The following is a 19,170-nucleotide window of genomic DNA, read 5'->3' as shown; positions in this document are numbered from 1 at the left end:
GGGCAGGCGGGGCAGGATACGACCCAGGTCACGACCCAGGTCACCTGTGACACAGACTTGGTGCTACAGGACACCACCTCAGGCAAAATTGGTGGTGACAATCCCCGGGGCAACCCCCGTTACGACATCCGTGACCACACCTGTGACCACCCAAGTGAGAACACTAGTGTCACACACCCTGCGCATAACACCGCAGCCCGTGACTCCCGTGACCCGGAGCAGCCATGTCAGGATACGACCCAGGTCACGATCCAGGTCCCCCGTGACACAGACCTGGTGCTACAGGACACCACCTGTGGCATAATTGGTGGTGACCACCCCCGTGAATACCCCAGTGACCACCCCCGTGACTACCCTTGTGACAACACCAGTGTCACACACTCTGCGCATAACACCGCAGCCCGTGACTCCCGTGACCAGGGGCAGGCGGGGCAGGATACGACCCAGGTCACGACCCAGGTCACCTGTGACACAGACTTGGTGCTACAGGACACCACCTCAGGCTAAATTGGTGGTGACATCCCCCGGGGAAACCCCCGTTTCGACACCCGTGACCACCCCCGTGACAACAACAGTGTCACACACTCTGTGCATAACACCGCAGCCCGTGACCCGGGGCAGGCGGGGCAGGTCACGACCACAGTGAACCACAGTTCGTGAACTGAGGAAGAACCTGGTGTAGGAACACCAGGTTCCTACCTTAACACTTTGCCGTGGGAGGGACTAAAACTTTGCCGTGGGAGAAACTAGCACCTTGCCGTGGGAGGGACTACCACTTTGCCGTGGGAGGGACTAACACTTTGCCGTGGGGGGACTAACACTTTGCCGTGGGGGGACTAACACTTTGCCGTGGGGGGACTAACACGGCCGTGGTTTCGCGGGCCTCTCGCTCGCTCGGTTTCGCGGGCCTCTCGCTCGCTCGGTTTCGCGGGCCTCTCGCTCGCTCGGTTTCACGGGCCTCTCGCTCGCTCGGTTTAGCGGGCCTCTTGCTCGCTTGGTTTCGCGGGCCTCTCGCTCGCTCAGTTTCGCGGGCCTCTCGCTCGCTCGGTTTCGCGGGCCTCTCGTTCGCTCGGTTTCGCGGGCCTCTCACTCGCTCGGTTTCGCGGGCCTCTCGCTCGCTCGGTTTCGCGGGCCTCTCGCTCGCTCGGTTTCGCGGGCCTCTCGCTCGCTCGGTTTCGCGGGCCTCTCGCTCGCTCGGTTTCGCGGGCCTCTCGCTCGCTCGGTTTCGCGGGCCTCTCGCTCGCTCGGTTTCGCGGGCCTCTAGCTCGCTCGGTTTCGTGGGCCTCTCGCTCGCTCGGTTTCGCGGGCCTCTCGCTCGCTCGGTTTTGAGGGCATACTGCTTGCGTGGTGTTAGTCACCCCCACGACAAAGTGTTAGTCCCCCCACGTCAAATTAAGCGTTAGTCCTCCAACAGCAAAGTGTTTTTCCTCCCACGGCAATGTGTTAGTCCTTCCACGGCAGAGTGTTAGTTCCCCCCCGGCCGGCAAAGTGTTAGTCGCTCCACGTTTAAGTGTTATTCCCCCCCTCCCCCCACAGGCAAAGTGTTAGTCCCCCGACGGCAAAGTGTTATTTCCCCCCCCCCCCCCACGGCAAAGTGTTATTGTCCCCCCAACGGCAAAGTGTTATTCTCCCCCCCCCCTAACGGCAAAGTGTTAGGAGCGAGTGGCCGAGAGTATTCAACTAATTGTGCTTACGAGGGTTTGGCTCTTTTGGCTCGCTTCCCATCTGTCATATCAAATGATTTTTTTTTTTGCCACAAAACACACACACACACACACACACACAGTGGATTAAAACTGTGGGGATTAGTGGATTAGTGGGGGATGGGTTAGTGACTGCGGTTGGGATGGAGAATCCCCAGGGGACAGGCTACCAGCCTGTCCCCTGGGGATTGGTGCCCCGTATCTGGGGCACCAATCTTGGTGCCCCGTATCTTGGTGCCCCGTATCTGGGGCACCAAGAAGACAAGAGAGAATAGAGACGGAAAAATATGAATTGCATGAGATATTGAGATGTATTGGAGCAGGAATGGCAGAACACGAGGTGGATATCAGCCGGCGGGTTGGACCTTACAATTGTACCAAGAATAGACCTGTTCTGGTGCAATTCTCCAATGAGGAGGCTGTGGAGTACATAATGAGAAACAAGCATTTACTCAGAGGAAGTGAAACCCATTACAATGTGTTTATAGAGAGGTTTATGACGAAAGATGAGCAATATATATATATATATATATATATATATATATATATATATATATATATATATATATATATATATATATATATATATATATATATATATATATATATATATATATATATATATATATATATATATATATATATATATATATATATATATATATATATATTATTAAATATGACCGAAAAAGTAAGATTAATAATTCTAACACGAATTTTCTCAATCTTTCGTACATTATGCTTCACTGTTGGAGGTAAATCAAAAATCACTTCTCCAAAATTCATTTTTATTTCTAGTCTGACGCGACACGGGCGCGTTTCGTAAAACTTATTACATTTTCAAAGACTTCACAAATACACAACTGATTAGAACTTGCGTTTCCCTGATTTTATATCTACATTTGAGTGAGGTGGGAAGGGTGATGTGGCATTACATTTGAGTGAGGTGGGAAGGATGATGTGGCATTAACACAAGACAGAACACTAGAGGATATTAATAGGGTATTAAAAGTATCAACACAAGACAGAACAGAAACAATGGGTATTGAATAGAAGTGTTTGTAGAAAGCCTATTGGTCCATATTTCTTGATGCTTCTGTATTGGAGCGGAGTCTTGAGGTGGGTAGAATATAGTTATGCAATAATTGGCTGTTGATTGCTGGTGTTGACTTCTTGATGTGTAGTGCCTCGCAAACGTCAAGCCGCCTGCTATCGCTGTATCTATCGATGATTTCTGTGTTGTTTACTAGGATTTCTCTGGCGATGGTTTGGTTATGGGAAGAGATTATATGTTCCTTAATGGAGCCCTGTTGTTTATGCATCGTTAAACGCCTAGAAAGAGATGTTGTTGTCTTGCCTATATACTGGGTTTTTTGGAGCTTACAGTCCCCAAGTGGGCATTTGAAGGCATAGACGACGTTAGTCTCTTTTAAAGCGTTCTGTTTCGTGTCTGGAGAGTTTCTCATGAGTAGGCTGGCCGTTTTTCTGGTTTTATAGTAAATCGTCAGTTGTATCCTCTGATTTTTGTCTGTAGGGATAACGTTTCTATTAACAATATCTTTCAGGACCCTTTCCTCTGTTTTATGAGCTGTGGAAAAGAAGTTCCTGTAAAATAGTCTAATAGGGGGTATAGGTGTTGTGTTAGTTGTCTCTTCGGAGGTTGCATGGCTTTTCACTTTCCTTCTTATGATGTCTTCGATGAAACCATTGGAGAAGCCGTTATTGACTAGAACCTGCCTTACCCTACAGAGTTCTTCGTCGACTTGCTTCCATTCTGAGCTGTGGCTGAGAGCACGGTCGACGTATGCGTTAACAACACTCCTCTTGTACCTGTCAGGGCAGTCGCTGTTGGCATTTAGGCACATTCCTATGTTTGTTTCCTTTGTGTAGACTGCAGTGTGGAAACCTCCGCCCTTTTCCATGACTGTTACATCTAGAAAAGGCAGCTTCCCATCCTTTTCCGTCTCGTAAGTGAAACGCAGCACGGAACTCTGCTCAAATGCCTCCTTCAGCTCCTGCAGATGTCTGACATCAGGTACCTGTGTAAAAATGTCGTCAACATACCTGCAGTATATGGCCGGTTTCAAGTTCATGTCGACTAAGACTTTTTGCTCGATGGTACCCATGTAGAAGTTTGCAAACAGGACACCTAGGGGAGAACCCATGGCGACCCCATCTACTTGCTTATACATGTGCCCATCCGGGCTCAAGAAGGGTGCCTCTTTAGTACAAGCTTGGAGTAGTTTCCTCAGAATACTTTCTGGCATGTCAAGAGGAGTACAGGCTGGATCACGATACACTCTGTCGGCTATCATTCCGATTGTCTCGTCCACAGGTACGTTGGTAAACAGCGATTCTACGTCCAACGAGGCTCTTATCCCTGTGGCCCGTGCGCCCCGCAGTAAGTCCACAAATTCCTTTGGAGACTTCAGGCTGAAGGCGCAAGGAACATAAGGAGTCAGCAGGCCGTTGAGTCGCTTCGCCAATCTGTACGTGGGTGTGGGTATCTGGCTAATGATTGGCCGAAGTGGGTTTCCAGGCTTGTGCGTCTTGACATTTCCATACGCATATCCAGGTTTATATTCCCCAATGATCTTTGGCAGGTGGAGTCCGGATTTCTTGGCGTTCACAGTTTCGATCAGTTTGTTGACCTTTGCTTTTAATTCGGCTGTAGTGTCCTTCGTTACCCTTTGGAACTTAGTTTGGTCAGAGAGTATGATGTTCATTTTCGCCAGATATTCGTCTTTTTTAAGAATGACATATATTGGCGACTTGTCACCTCTCCTGACAACTATCTCCTTGTTCTCACGAAGGCTTTTAGCTGCCGCTCTAAGCTCGGGGGACAGTATGGTGCTTCTGTAGTTGCCTCGATTCTTTCCTCCTTCTGCAATAAGTTCTGCTTGTAAGGTATCTTTGGTAGTGACCTTCTTTTGTGTCTCGAGGTCGAATATGTCGTCCAACAGAATTTCCAACTCCACTTTCCGGGCCATTTCACTCGGTCTGGACATAACATGACAGTTTATGCCCAGATTTAGGAGAGTGACTTGGTCCTCAGTGAGGTTAATTCCTGCAAGGTTCAGGAAGCCATCTCTTGGTCGTGGAATTGCCATAGGTCCTCCATATAATGTTGTTAGTTTCTTGATAATCCTTGTTTCAGTGCTGAGGTGATGTTGGTCTGTGAGGATGTCGAGGTGTTGTTCAATGCGGGTACGGATACTATGGTCGATGTTGCTATTTCTCCACTCGTTTGTAGTATGAAGTAGTTGCGTTTTGTTGTCTTTGATTTCATTCTCTGCCTTGTATATCTGATCACGAATCAGATCCTGGCGATATTTTATCGTGAAGGCTTGATTCCTTGCTGCTGGGTCGTGCACTTTAACATTAGTATATTTTGGTAGCAGTCTTTCCTGTAGACATATATTATTAAATATGACCGAAAAAGTAAGATTAATAATTCTAACACGAATTTTCTCAATCTTTCGTACATTATGCTTCACTGTTGGAGGTAAATCAAAAATCACTTCTCCAAAATTCATTTTTATTTCTAGTCTGACGCGACACGGGCGCGTTTCGTAAAACTTATTACATTTTCAAAGACTTCACAAATACACAACTGATTAGAACTTGCGTTTCCCTGATTTTATATCTACATTTGAGTGAGACTATTACTATTAGACTATTTTACAGGAACTTCTTTTCCACAGCTCATAAAACAGAGGAAAGGGTCCTGAAAGATATTGTTAATAGAAACGTTATCCCTACAGACAAAAATCAGAGGATACAACTGACGATTTACTATAAAACCAGAAAAACGGCCAGCCTACTCATGAGAAACTCTCCAGACACGAAACAGAACGCTTTAAAAGAGACTAACGTCGTCTATGCCTTCAAATGCCCACTTGGGGACTGTAAGCTCCAAAAAACCCAGTATATAGGCAAGACAACAACATCTCTTTCTAGGCGTTTAACGATGCATAAACAACAGGGCTCCATTAAGGAACATATAATCTCTTCCCATAACCAAACCATCGCCAGAGAAATCCTAGTAAACAACACAGAAATCATCGATAGATACAGCGATAGCAGGCGGCTTGACGTTTGCGAGGCACTACACATCAAGAAGTCAACACCAGCAATCAACAGCCAATTATTGCATAACTATATTCTACCCACCTCAAGACTCCGCTCCAATATAGAAGCATCAAGAAATATGGACCAATAGGCTTTCTACAAACACTTCTATTCAATACCCATTGTTTCTGTTCTGTCTTGTGTTGATACTTTTAATACCCTATTAATATCCTCTAGTGTTCTGTCTTGTGTTAATGCCACATCATCCTTCCCACCTCACTCAAATGTAATGCCACATCACCCTTCCCACCTCACTCAAATGTAGATATAAAATCAGGGAAACGCAAGTTCTAATCAGTTGTGTATTTGTGAAGTCTTTGAAAATGTAATAAGTTTTACGAAACGCGCCCGTGTCGCGTCAGACTAGAAATAAAAATGAATTTTGGAGAAGTGATTTTTGATTTACCTCCAACAGTGAAGCATAATGTACGAAAGATTGAGAAAATTCGTGTTAGAATTATTAATCTTACTTTTTCGGTCATATTTAATAATATATGTCTACAGGAAAGACTGCTACCAAAATATACTAATGTTAAAGTGCACGACCCAGCAGCAAGGAATCAAGCCTTCACGATAAAATATCGCCAGGATCTGATTCGTGATCAGATATACAAGGCAGAGAATGAAATCAAAGACAACAAAACGCAACTACTTCATGCTACAAACGAGTGGAGAAATAGCAACATCGACCATAGTATCCGTACCCGCATTGAACAACACCTCGACATCCTCACAGACCAACATCACCTCAGCACTGAAACAAGGATTATCAAGAAACTAACAACATTATATGGAGGACCTATGGCAATTCCACGACCAAGAGATGGCTTCCTGAACCTTGCAGGAATTAACCTCACTGAGGACCAAGTCACTCTCCTAAATCTGGGCATAAACTGTCATGTTATGTCCAGACCGAGTGAAATGGCCCGGAAAGTGGAGTTGGAAATTCTGTTGGACGACATATTCGACCTCGAGACACAAAAGAAGGTCACTACCAAAGATACCTTACAAGCAGAACTTATTGCAGAAGGAGGAAAGAATCGAGGCAACTACAGAAGCACCATACTGTCCCCCGAGCTTAGAGCGGCAGCTAAAAGCCTTCGTGAGAACAAGGAGATAGTTGTCAGGAGAGGTGACAAGTCGCCAATATATGTCATTCTTAAAAAAGACGAATATCTGGCGAAAATGAACATCATACTCTCTGACCAAACTAAGTTCCAAAGGGTAACGAAGGACACTACAGCCGAATTAAAAGCAAAGGTCAACAAACTGATCGAAACTGTGAACGCCAAGAAATCCAGACTCCACCTGCCAAAGATCATTGGGGAATATAAACCTGGATATGCGTATGGAAATGTCAAGACGCACAAGCCTGGAAACCCACTTCGGCCAATCATTAGCCAGATACCCACACCCACGTACAGATTGGCGAAGCGACTCAACGGCCTGCTGACTCCTTATGTTCCTTGCGCCTTCAGCCTGAAGTCTCCAAAGGAATTTGTGGACTTACTGCGGGGCGCACGGGCCACAGGGATAAGAGCCTCGTTGGACGTAGAATCGCTGTTTACCAACGTACCTGTGGACGAGACAATCGGAATGATAGCCGACAGAGTGTATCGTGATCCAGCCTGTACTCCTCTTGACATGCCAGAAAGTATTCTGAGGAAACTACTCCAAGCTTGTACTAAAGAGGCACCCTTCTTGAGCCCGGATGGGCACATGTATAAGCAAGTAGATGGGGTCGCCATGGGTTCTCCCCTAGGTGTCCTGTTTGCAAACTTCTACATGGGTACCATCGAGCAAAAAGTCTTAGTCGACATGAACTTGAAACCGGCCATATACTGCAGGTATGTTGACGACATTTTTACACAGGTACCTGATGTCAGACATCTGCAGGAGCTGAAGGAGGCATTTGAGCAGAGTTCCGTGCTGCGTTTCACTTACGAGACGGAAAAGGATGGGAAGCTGCCTTTTCTAGATGTAACAGTCATGGAAAAGGGCGGAGGTTTCCACACTGCAGTCTACACAAAGGAAACAAACATAGGAATGTGCCTAAATGCCAACAGCGACTGCCCTGACAGGTACAAGAGGAGTGTTGTTAACGCATACGTCGACCGTGCTCTCAGCCACAGCTCAGAATGGAAGCAAGTCGACGAAGAACTCTGTAGGGTAAGGCAGGTTCTAGTCAATAACGGCTTCTCCAATGGTTTCATCGAAGACATCATAAGAAGGAAAGTGAAAAGCCATGCAACCTCCGAAGAGACAACTAACACAACACCTATACCCCCTATTAGACTATTTTACAGGAACTTCTTTTCCACAGCTCATAAAACAGAGGAAAGGGTCCTGAAAGATATTGTTAATAGAAACGTTATCCCTACAGACAAAAATCAGAGGATACAACTGACGATTTACTATAAAACCAGAAAAACGGCCAGCCTACTCATGAGAAACTCTCCAGACACGAAACAGAACGCTTTAAAAGAGACTAACGTCGTCTATGCCTTCAAATGCCCACTTGGGGACTGTAAGCTCCAAAAAACCCAGTATATAGGCAAGACAACAACATCTCTTTCTAGGCGTTTAACGATGCATAAACAACAGGGCTCCATTAAGGAACATATAATCTCTTCCCATAACCAAACCATCGCCAGAGAAATCCTAGTAAACAACACAGAAATCATCGATAGATACAGCGATAGCAGGCGGCTTGACGTTTGCGAGGCACTACACATCAAGAAGTCAACACCAGCAATCAACAGCCAATTATTGCATAACTATATTCTACCCACCTCAACACTCCGCTCCAATATAGAAGCATCAAGAAATATGGACCAATAGGCTTTCTACAAACACTTCTATTCAATACCCATTGTTTCTGTTCTGTCTTGTGTTGATACTTTTAATACCCTATTAATATCCTCTAGTGTTCTGTCTTGTGTTAATGCCACATCATCCTTCCCACCTCACTCAAATGTAATGCCACATCACCCTTCCCACCTCACTCAAATGTAGATATAAAATCAGGGAAACGCAAGTTCTAATCAGTTGTGTATTTGTGAAGTCTTTGAAAATGTAATAAGTTTTACGAAACGCGCCCGTGTCGCGTCAGACTAGAAATAAAAATGAATTTTGGAGAAGTGATTTTTGATTTACCTCCAACAGTGAAGCATAATGTACGAAAGATTGAGAAAATTCGTGTTAGAATTATTAATCTTACTTTTTCGGTCATATTTAATAATATATGTCTACAGGAAAGACTGCTACCAAAATATACTAATGTTAAAGTGCACGACCCAGCAGCAAGGAATCAAGCCTTCACGATAAAATATCGCCAGGATCTGATTCGTGATCAGATATACAAGGCAGAGAATGAAATCAAAGACAACAAAACGCAACTACTTCATGCTACAAACGAGTGGAGAAATAGCAACATCGACCATAGTATCCGTACCCGCATTGAACAACACCTCGACATCCTCACAGACCAACATCACCTCAGCACTGAAACAAGGATTATCAAGAAACTAACAACATTATATGGAGGACCTATGGCAATTCCACGACCAAGAGATGGCTTCCTGAACCTTGCAGGAATTAACCTCACTGAGGACCAAGTCACTCTCCTAAATCTGGGCATAAACTGTCATGTTATGTCCAGACCGAGTGAAATGGCCCGGAAAGTGGAGTTGGAAATTCTGTTGGACGACATATTCGACCTCGAGACACAAAAGAAGGTCACTACCAAAGATACCTTACAAGCAGAACTTATTGCAGAAGGAGGAAAGAATCGAGGCAACTACAGAAGCACCATACTGTCCCCCGAGCTTAGAGCGGCAGCTAAAAGCCTTCGTGAGAACAAGGAGATAGTTGTCAGGAGAGGTGACAAGTCGCCAATATATGTCATTCTTAAAAAAGACGAATATCTGGCGAAAATGAACATCATACTCTCTGACCAAACTAAGTTCCAAAGGGTAACGAAGGACACTACAGCCGAATTAAAAGCAAAGGTCAACAAACTGATCGAAACTGTGAACGCCAAGAAATCTGGACTCCACCTGCCAAAGATCATTGGGGAATATAAACCTGGATATGCGTATGGAAATGTCAAGACGCACAAGCCTGGAAACCCACTTCGGCCAATCATTAGCCAGATACCCACACCCACGTACAGATTGGCGAAGCGACTCAACGGCCTGCTGACTCCTTATGTTCCTTGCGCCTTCAGCCTGAAGTCTCCAAAGGAATTTGTGGACTTACTGCGGGGCGCACGGGCCACAGGGATAAGAGCCTCGTTGGACGTAGAATCGCTGTTTACCAACGTACCTGTGGACGAGACAATCGGAATGATAGCCGACAGAGTGTATCGTGATCCAGCCTGTACTCCTCTTGACATGCCAGAAAGTATTCTGAGGAAACTACTCCAAGCTTGTACTAAAGAGGCACCCTTCTTGAGCCCGGATGGGCACATGTATAAGCAAGTAGATGGGGTCACCATGGGTTCTCCCCTAGGTGTCCTGTTTGCAAACTTCTACATGGGTACCATCGAGCAAAAAGTCTTAGTCGACATGAACTTGAAACCGGCCATATACTGCAGGTATGTTGACGACATTTTTACACAGGTACCTGATGTCAGACATCTGCAGGAGCTGAAGGAGGCATTTGAGCAGAGTTCCGTGCTGCGTTTCACTTACATGACGGAAAAGGATGGGAAGCTGCCTTTTCTAGATGTAACAGTCATGGAAAAGGGCGGAGGTTTCCACACTGCAGTCTACACAAAGGAAACAAACATAGGAATGTGCCTAAATGCCAACAGCGACTGCCCTGACAGGTACAAGAGGAGTGTTGTTAACGCATACGTCGACCGTGCTCTCAGCCACAGCTCAGAATGGAAGCAAGTCGACGAAGAACTCTGTAGGGTAAGGCAGGTTCTAGTCAATAACGGCTTCTCCAATGGTTTCATCGAAGACATCATAAGAAGGAAAGTGAAAAGCCATGCAACCTCCGAAGAGACAACTAACACAACACCTATACCCCCTATTAGACTATTTTACAGGAACTTCTTTTCCACAGCTCATAAAACAGAGGAAAGGGTCCTGAAAGATATTGTTAATAGAAACGTTATCCCTACAGACAAAAATCAGAGGATACAACTGACGATTTACTATAAAACCAGAAAAACGGCCAGCCTACTCATGAGAAACTCTCCAGACACGAAACAGAACGCTTTAAAAGAGACTAACGTCGTCTATGCCTTCAAATGCCCACTTGGGGACTGTAAGCTCCAAAAAACCCAGTATATAGGCAAGACAACAACATCTCTTTCTAGGCGTTTAACGATGCATAAACAACAGGGCTCCATTAAGGAACATATAATCTCTTCCCATAACCAAACCATCGCCAGAGAAATCCTAGTAAACAACACAGAAATCATCGATAGATACAGCGATAGCAGGCGGCTTGACGTTTGCGAGGCACTACACATCAAGAAGTCAACACCAGCAATCAACAGCCAATTATTGCATAACTATATTCTACCCACCTCAAGACTCCGCTCCAATATAGAAGCATCAAGAAATATGGACCAATAGGCTTTCTACAAACACTTCTATTCAATACCCATTGTTTCTGTTCTGTCTTGTGTTGATACTTTTAATACCCTATTAATATCCTCTAGTGTTCTGTCTTGTGTTAATGCCACATCATCCTTCCCACCTCACTCAAATGTAATGCCACATCACCCTTCCCACCTCACTCAAATGTAGATATAAAATCAGGGAAACGCAAGTTCTAATCAGTTGTGTATTTGTGAAGTCTTTGAAAATGTAATAAGTTTTACGAAACGCGCCCGTGTCGCGTCAGACTAGAAATAAAAATGAATTTTGGAGAAGTGATTTTTGATTTACCTCCAACAGTGAAGCATAATGAACGAAAGATTGAGAAAATTCGTGTTAGAATTATTAATCTTACTTTTTCGGTCATATTTAATAATATATGTCTACAGGAAAGACTGCTAACAAAATATACTAATATATATATATATATATATATATATATATTTTGCTCATTATATATATATATATATATATATATATATATATATATATATATATATATATATATATATATTTATATATATATATATATATATTTATATATATATATATTTATATTTTTACACGCTGTGCCACAGAGTGGGCCTCTTGTGCAGGCCAATCACCTCAACCACCATCCCCAAAAGCCCACAAGCAATCCAGCTGGGATGGTCCCATTGTAGACCAAGTTGCTGCAGAGTGCCTGGGTGCTGCAACAACACAACACGACATTGCTCGCCTCATAGCAGTAGCAGCACCATATGCAGGGGATTTCCTGTTAGCAACCCCAATGTCGGCAACTGGTACGCGTCTCACACCACACGCCCTCCGAATTGCTGTGGCCCTCCGCCTTGCTGCCCCAATCCACACCAGATATAGGTGTAATTGCGGCGAGGTGGTGGCTGACAGGTACGGCCACAATGGCCTACTCTGCCAAAGCACAAGGGGATGGCACTCGAGGCACAGTGAAGTTAACAACATCATCAAGAGGAGCCTCACCACAGCTGGATGCCCAGCTGAAAGAGAGCCCCGTTACCTAACGCCCCGTAACTCTGATGCTCTTATTGGTCGCCCGGATGGTATCACAGTGAACCCCTGGAAGAATGGCAAGCAGTTGGTATGGGACTACACGTGCGTATCAACCCTGGCTAACACCTACATTAACCTCAGTGTTGCACAACCAGGTGGCGCTGCCACCCACAGGGAAGCAGCCAAATCCCGTAAGTATAGAGAACTGGATCACCACTACAATTTTGTCCCCATTGCTTCTGAGACACTCGGCGCCTGGGGTAAAAGTGCTACCAGTTTTTTGAAGGAACTTGGTTCTAGGCTCATTGAAACAACAAGGGAACCGAGAGCTGCTAGCTTTCTTTTCCAGCGCCTCAGTGTGGCGATACAGAGGGGAAATGCGCACTGCATCCAGGGTTCCTGCCCGCCATCTGAGGAGCTGGAGGAACTCGACAACCTATGACAACCATCTTTATAACCCATATGTAACTCCTTTTTTGTAACAAAGTTCAAATAAAGTAAATATATATGTGTACATACAAAAGAATGGGGGTGGTAGGAGAAGATAATATTAGTGTTCAGTGAGAAACCACAAGGTCTCCTCTGAATACTTTTTATTTTCTTCTCCGAGGCTATGGGTCCCCACATTAGCACCAGAGGTGGTACCCTCACAAACTCTTATATATATATACATATATACATATATATATATACATATATATATATACATATATATATATATATATATATATATATATATATATATATATATATATATATATATATATATATGTATATATATATATATATATATATATATATATATATATATATATATATATATATATATATATATATACATATACACATATATAAATGTTTCATTGAATATGACCGCATATTCTGTATTTATTATTTTCTTGTTTAGGGCTTCTATCCCTCTATTTTCTTAGCATCAGGGCTTATTTCTTTTCAGGGCTTTTTTTTTTTTTTTTTTTTTTTTGAGATATATACAAGAGTTGTTACATTCTTGTACAGCCACTAGTACGCGTAGCGTTTCGGGCAAGTCCTTAATCCTATGGTCCCTGGAATACGATCCCCTGCCGCGAAGAATCGTTTTTACATCCAAGTACACATTTTACTGTTGCGTTAAACAGAGGCTACAGTTAAGGAATTGCGCCCAGTAAATCCTCCCCGGCCAGGATACGAACCTATGACATAGCGCTCGCGGAACGCCAGGCGAGTGTCTTACCACTACACCACGGAGACTGCTTTCTATTTCAACTAAGCCCTGATGCTACGAAAATAGAGGGATGGAAGCCCTAAACCAGAAAATAATAAATACAGAATATGCGGTCATATTCAATGAAACATGTTTGAAAGAAAACCTGCTGCCAGTATACACCAATATATAAATATATACACATATATAAATATGTGCACATATATAAATATACACACATATATAAATATATACACATATATAAATATACACACATATATAAATATACCCACATATATAAATATACCCACATATATAAATATACACACATATATAAATATACACACATATATAAATATTCACACATATATAAATACACACATATATAAATACACACATATATAAATACACACACATATATAAATATACACACATATATATACACACATATATATACACACATATATATACACACATATATATACACACATATATATATACACACAAAGGCCTTCTCTGTCCTGCCTTATCCTTGTTACTTTATCATAGAATTCTGAAAGGTTTGTTAGGCATGATTTCCCTGTCCAGAACCCATGTTGGTGCTTGTTTACAAACCCAATGCTTTCCAGGTGCTCAACAAGTCTTAGCCTAATTATTCTTTCAAGTATTTTGCAGGGGATGCTTGTCAGTGATACGGGCCTGTAGTTAAGTGCCTCCTCCCTATCACCTTTCTTGAAAATCGGTACGACATTTGCCTCCTTCCAGCAACTGGGCAATTCTCCCGACATAAGTTACTCATTAAAGATCATTGCCAGAGGCACGCTGAGAGCCTGCGCTGCCTCTTTAAGAATCCACGGTGATACTTTGTCTGGTCCAACAGCTTTATTTGCATCCAGTGTTGTCAACTGTTTCATTACCTCCTCTGCTGTCACCTCTATATCTGATAGTCTTTCATCTAGGGTAATCGCTTCTAACAATGGGAGCTGCTCAGGCTCGGTTGTGAACACTCCATGGAATTTTGCATTCAGTACCTCGCAGATTTCCTTGTCGCTTTCTGTATATGCCCCTTCTGTTTTCCTCAGTCTTGTCACTTGGTCATTTACCGACATCTTCCTTCTTATATGGCTATGTAATAATTTAGGTTGCTTTTACGCTTTGACTGCAATATCATTCTCATAATTTCTTTCCGACACTCGTCTTATGTTAATGTAATCATTCCTAGCTCTGTTACATCTAATCCTGTTGTCCTCTGTCCTTTGTCTTCTGTACTTCCTCCATTCCCTCCTGCTTCTCACCTTTGCTTCCTGACACTGTCTATTAAACCATGAGTTATTATATTCCCTCTTGCTTTTTTCCTTTATTGTTGGAATAAATCTCTTTTCAGCCTCCTTGCATTTCAATATGACTTGGTTCATCATACCTTGCACTGTTTGTCCTCCAAGTTCTTCCTCCCACTGCACTTCTCCCAGGTAGTCCCTTATCCTTCTGTAGTCCCCTTTTCAGTAATCAAGTCTCCTTTCCCGGACCTCTTGTCCTTTGGTCACAATTTTAAGCTCCATCATGTAGTCAAAAACTAGGACACAATGGTCACTGGCTCCTAGTGGTATTTCATGTTCCAACTGCTCGATGTCTTCTACATTCTGGGTGAAAATGAGATCTAATAGGCTGGGCGTATCCCCTCCTCTTTCCCTAGTATCTTCCTACACATGCTGTGTTAGGAAATTCCTGTCAATAACGTCTACCAGCTTCGCTCCCCAGGTCTCCTCCCCGCCATGGGGATTCCTCGTTTCCCAATCTATCTCTCCGTGATTTAGGTCCCCCATGACCAGCAGCTTCGCTCTCATTCTATGCACTATAGTTGCTGCCCTCTGCAGTTCATCTATACATGTCTTGTTGCTGTCCTCGTACTCCTGCCTGGGCCTTCTACTGTTTGGTGGGGGATTGTAGAGTATCAAGATTCCAATCTTCTTCCCATCCACTGTCAGAGTTCCATGTATGAAGCTCGTGCTTTCATTGGTACCCGGATTTTCCAGCTCATCAAACTTTCATTTCCGCTTTATTAGGAGTGCCACTCCTCCTCCCTGTCTATGTATCCTTTCTTTTCTTATCACCTGGTACCCCTCTAGAAAGATTGCATCCGAGATCATGCCATTTATTTTAGTTTCTACTATTGCCACTATGTCTGGGTCTGCCTCACTAACTCTTTCTTTTATCTCATCTGCTTTATTGGCTACCCCATCAGCATTGGTGTACCAAACCTTGAGACTCTTCTTGGAAACTCGGGTGTCAGAGTTCCCCCTTTCACCGGGGATCTGGGGGGAACTGGGGGGGGCGAGTGGGGAATGGGGGGGGGGAGATAGGGGGGTGCCTGGGAGTGCCTGGTAGGCGAATGGGGTCTGGGCATCTAGGGGGGTAGGAAGAGCATAATGGGTCTGAAAGTAAGGGGTCTGAAAAGCATAGGGGGGTTGAGAAATAGTGAGACTGAGAGTCAGATAGAGGTTGAGAGGTTGGGGGGGAGAGGGATATTGAGGGAAGAGGGCTGAGAGGAGAATGGAACATGGGTGTTGGGAGTGGAAGAGAGGGTGTATTAGTTAGGGGGGGAATTGGGGATAGGTGGGGGTTTTGGGGTAGAAGAGGGGAAGAGGGAGATGGGGGAAGGTGTTAGGGGGTCACAAGGTGAGGGGGTTTAATGTGGGCTGGAGGTGCATAGAAGGGGTGAGGGTTGGGTGGGATTTGGGGGTGAGTGTAAGAGGGGTGCAGTGGAAGCTGGGATGGAGTAGATGGAATTGAAGGCAATGAGGTAGAAGGGACAGGGAAGTAGGAAGGGGTAGTAGGGGAGGGGGGATGGGAAGGTGGGTATGGGGAGGGCATGGCTTGACCCACTGGGGTCATTGACAGGTGTGATGTAGCAGGGGCAGGGGAATCGTTGGGGAGGTACAAATGTGGAAGGGACAGGGGGGGGTTTTGGGGGAATGAAGCAAGGGGGGTTTTGGGGTTCTGAGGCAGGGGGGAAGTATAGGAAGGCTGAGTTGGGGAGGATGCGACCTGGGAGGTGGCCTGGGAGGTGACCTGGGATGTGACCTGTGAGGTGAGACTACCTGAGAGGCTAGTTCGGTGTCGTGCATGCCACCAATTCTTGTTGGCTATTTGCTCATCTTTCGTCATAAACCTCTCTATAAACACATTGTAATGGGTTTCACTTCCTCTGAGTAAATGCTTGTTTCTCATTATGTACTCCACAGCCTCCTCATTGGAGAATTGCACCAGAACAGGTCTATTCTTGGTACAATTGTAAGGTCCAACCCGCCGGCTGATATCCACCTCGTGTTCTGCCATTCCTGCTCCAATACATCTCAATATCTCATGCAATTCATATTTTTCCGTCTCTATTCTCTCTTGTCTTCTTGGTGCCCCAGATACGGAGCACCAATCCCCAGGGGACAGGCTGGTAGCCTGTCCCCTGGGGATTCTCCATCCCAACCGCAGTCACTAACCCATCCCCCACTAATCCACTGTGTGTGTGTGTGTTTGTGTGTGTGTGTGTGTGTGTGTGTGTGTGTGTGTGTTTTGTGGCAAAAAAAAAAATCATTTGATATGACAGATGGGAAGCGAGCCGAAAGAGCCAAACCCTCATAAGCACAATTAGTTGAATACTATTGGCCACTCGCTCCTAACACTTTGCCATTAGGGGGGGCGGAGAAGAACACTTTGCCGTTGGGGGGGGGGAAATAACACTTTGCCGTGGGGGGACTAACACTTTGCCGTGGGGGGACTAACACTTTGCCTATGAGGGGGGGGGGGAGTAACACTTTGACGTGGAGGGACTAACACTTTCCCGGCCGGGGGGGTGGGGCGGGAGTAACATTTTCCCGGTGTGGGGGGGGAGGAAATAACACTTAGCCGTTGGGAGACTAACACTTTGCCGTAGGGCGGACTAATACTTTGCTGTGGGAGGGACTAACACTTTGCCGGTGGGGGGGGGGGAACTAACACTCTGCCATGGAAGGAATAACACTTTGCCGTGGGAGGAAAAACAGCCCGCGAAACCGAGCGAGCGAGAGGCCCGCGAAACCGAGCGAGCGAGAGGCCCGCGAAACCGAGCGAGCGAGAGGCCCGCGAAACCGAGCGAGCGAGAGGCCCGCGAAACCGAGCGAGCGAGAGGCCCGCGAAACCGAGCGAGCGAGAGGCCCGCGAAACCGAGCGAGCGAGAGGCCCGCGAAACCGAGCGAGCGAGAGGCCCGCGAAACCGAGCGAGCGAGAGGCCCGCGAAACCGAGCGAGCGAGAGGCCCGCGAAACCGAGCGAGCGAGAGGCCCTCGAAACCGAGCGAGCGAGAGGCCCGCGAAACCACGGCTGTGTTAGTCCCCCCACGGCAAAGTGTTAGTCCCCCACGGCAGTGTTAGTCCCCCACGGCAGTGTTAGTCCCCCACGGCAGTGTTAGTCCCTCCCACGGCAAAGTGGTAGTCCCTCCCACGGCAAGGTGCTAGTTTCTCCCACGGCAAAGTTTTAGTTCCTCCCACGGCAAAGTGTTAAGGTAGGAATCTGGTGTTCCTACACCAAGTTCTTCCTCAGTTCACGAACTGTGGTTCACTGTGGTCGTGACCTGCCCCGCCTGCCCCGTGTCACGGGCTGCGGTGTTATGCGCAGAGTGTGTGACACTGTTGTTGTCACGGGGGTGGTCACGGGTGTCGAAACGGGGGTTGCCCCGGGGGTTGTCACCACCAATTTAGCCTGAGGTGGTGTCCTGTAGCACCAAGTCTGTGTCACAGGTGACCTGGGTCGTGACCTGGGTCGTATCCTGCCCCGCCTGCCCCGGGTCACGGGCTGCGGTGTTATGCGCAGTGTGTGTGACACTGGTGTTGTCACAGGGGTAGTCACGGGGGTGGTCACTGGGGTATTCTCGGGGGCGGTCACCACCAATTATGCCACAGGTGGTGTCCTGTAGCACCACGTCTGTGTCACGGGTGACCTGGATCGTGACCTGGGTCGTATCCTGACACGCCTGCTCCGGGTCACGGGAGTCACGGGCTGCGGTGTTATGCGGAGGGTGTGTGACACTGGTGTTCTCACTTGGGTGGTCACAGGTGTGGTCACGGATGTCGTAACGGGGGTTGCCCCGGGGATTGTCACCACCAATTTTGCCTGAGGTGGTGTCCTGTAGCACCAAGTCTGTGTCACAGGTGACCTGGGTCGTGACCTGGGTCGTATCCTGCCCCGACTGCCCCGGGTCACGGGCTGCGGTGTTATGCGCAGTGTGTGTGACTCTGGTGTTGTCACAGGGGTGGTCACGGGTGTGGTCACTGGGGTGGTCACGGGGGTGGTCAGCACCAATTTTGCCATAGGTGGTGTCCTGTAGCACCACGTCTGTGTCAAGGGTGACCTGGATCGCGACCTGGGTCGTATCCTGCCCCGCCTGCTCCTGGTCACGGGAGTCACGGGCTGCGGTGTTATGCGCAGAGTGTGTGACACTGGTGTTGTCACAGGGGTGGTCACGGGTGTGGTCACTGGGGTGG

This window comes from Procambarus clarkii, chromosome 54 (assembly GCF_040958095.1).
Source record: "Procambarus clarkii isolate CNS0578487 chromosome 54, FALCON_Pclarkii_2.0, whole genome shotgun sequence".
Taxonomy (NCBI): Eukaryota; Metazoa; Arthropoda; class Malacostraca; order Decapoda; family Cambaridae; genus Procambarus; species Procambarus clarkii.
This window is presented reverse-complemented; position numbering follows the sequence as displayed.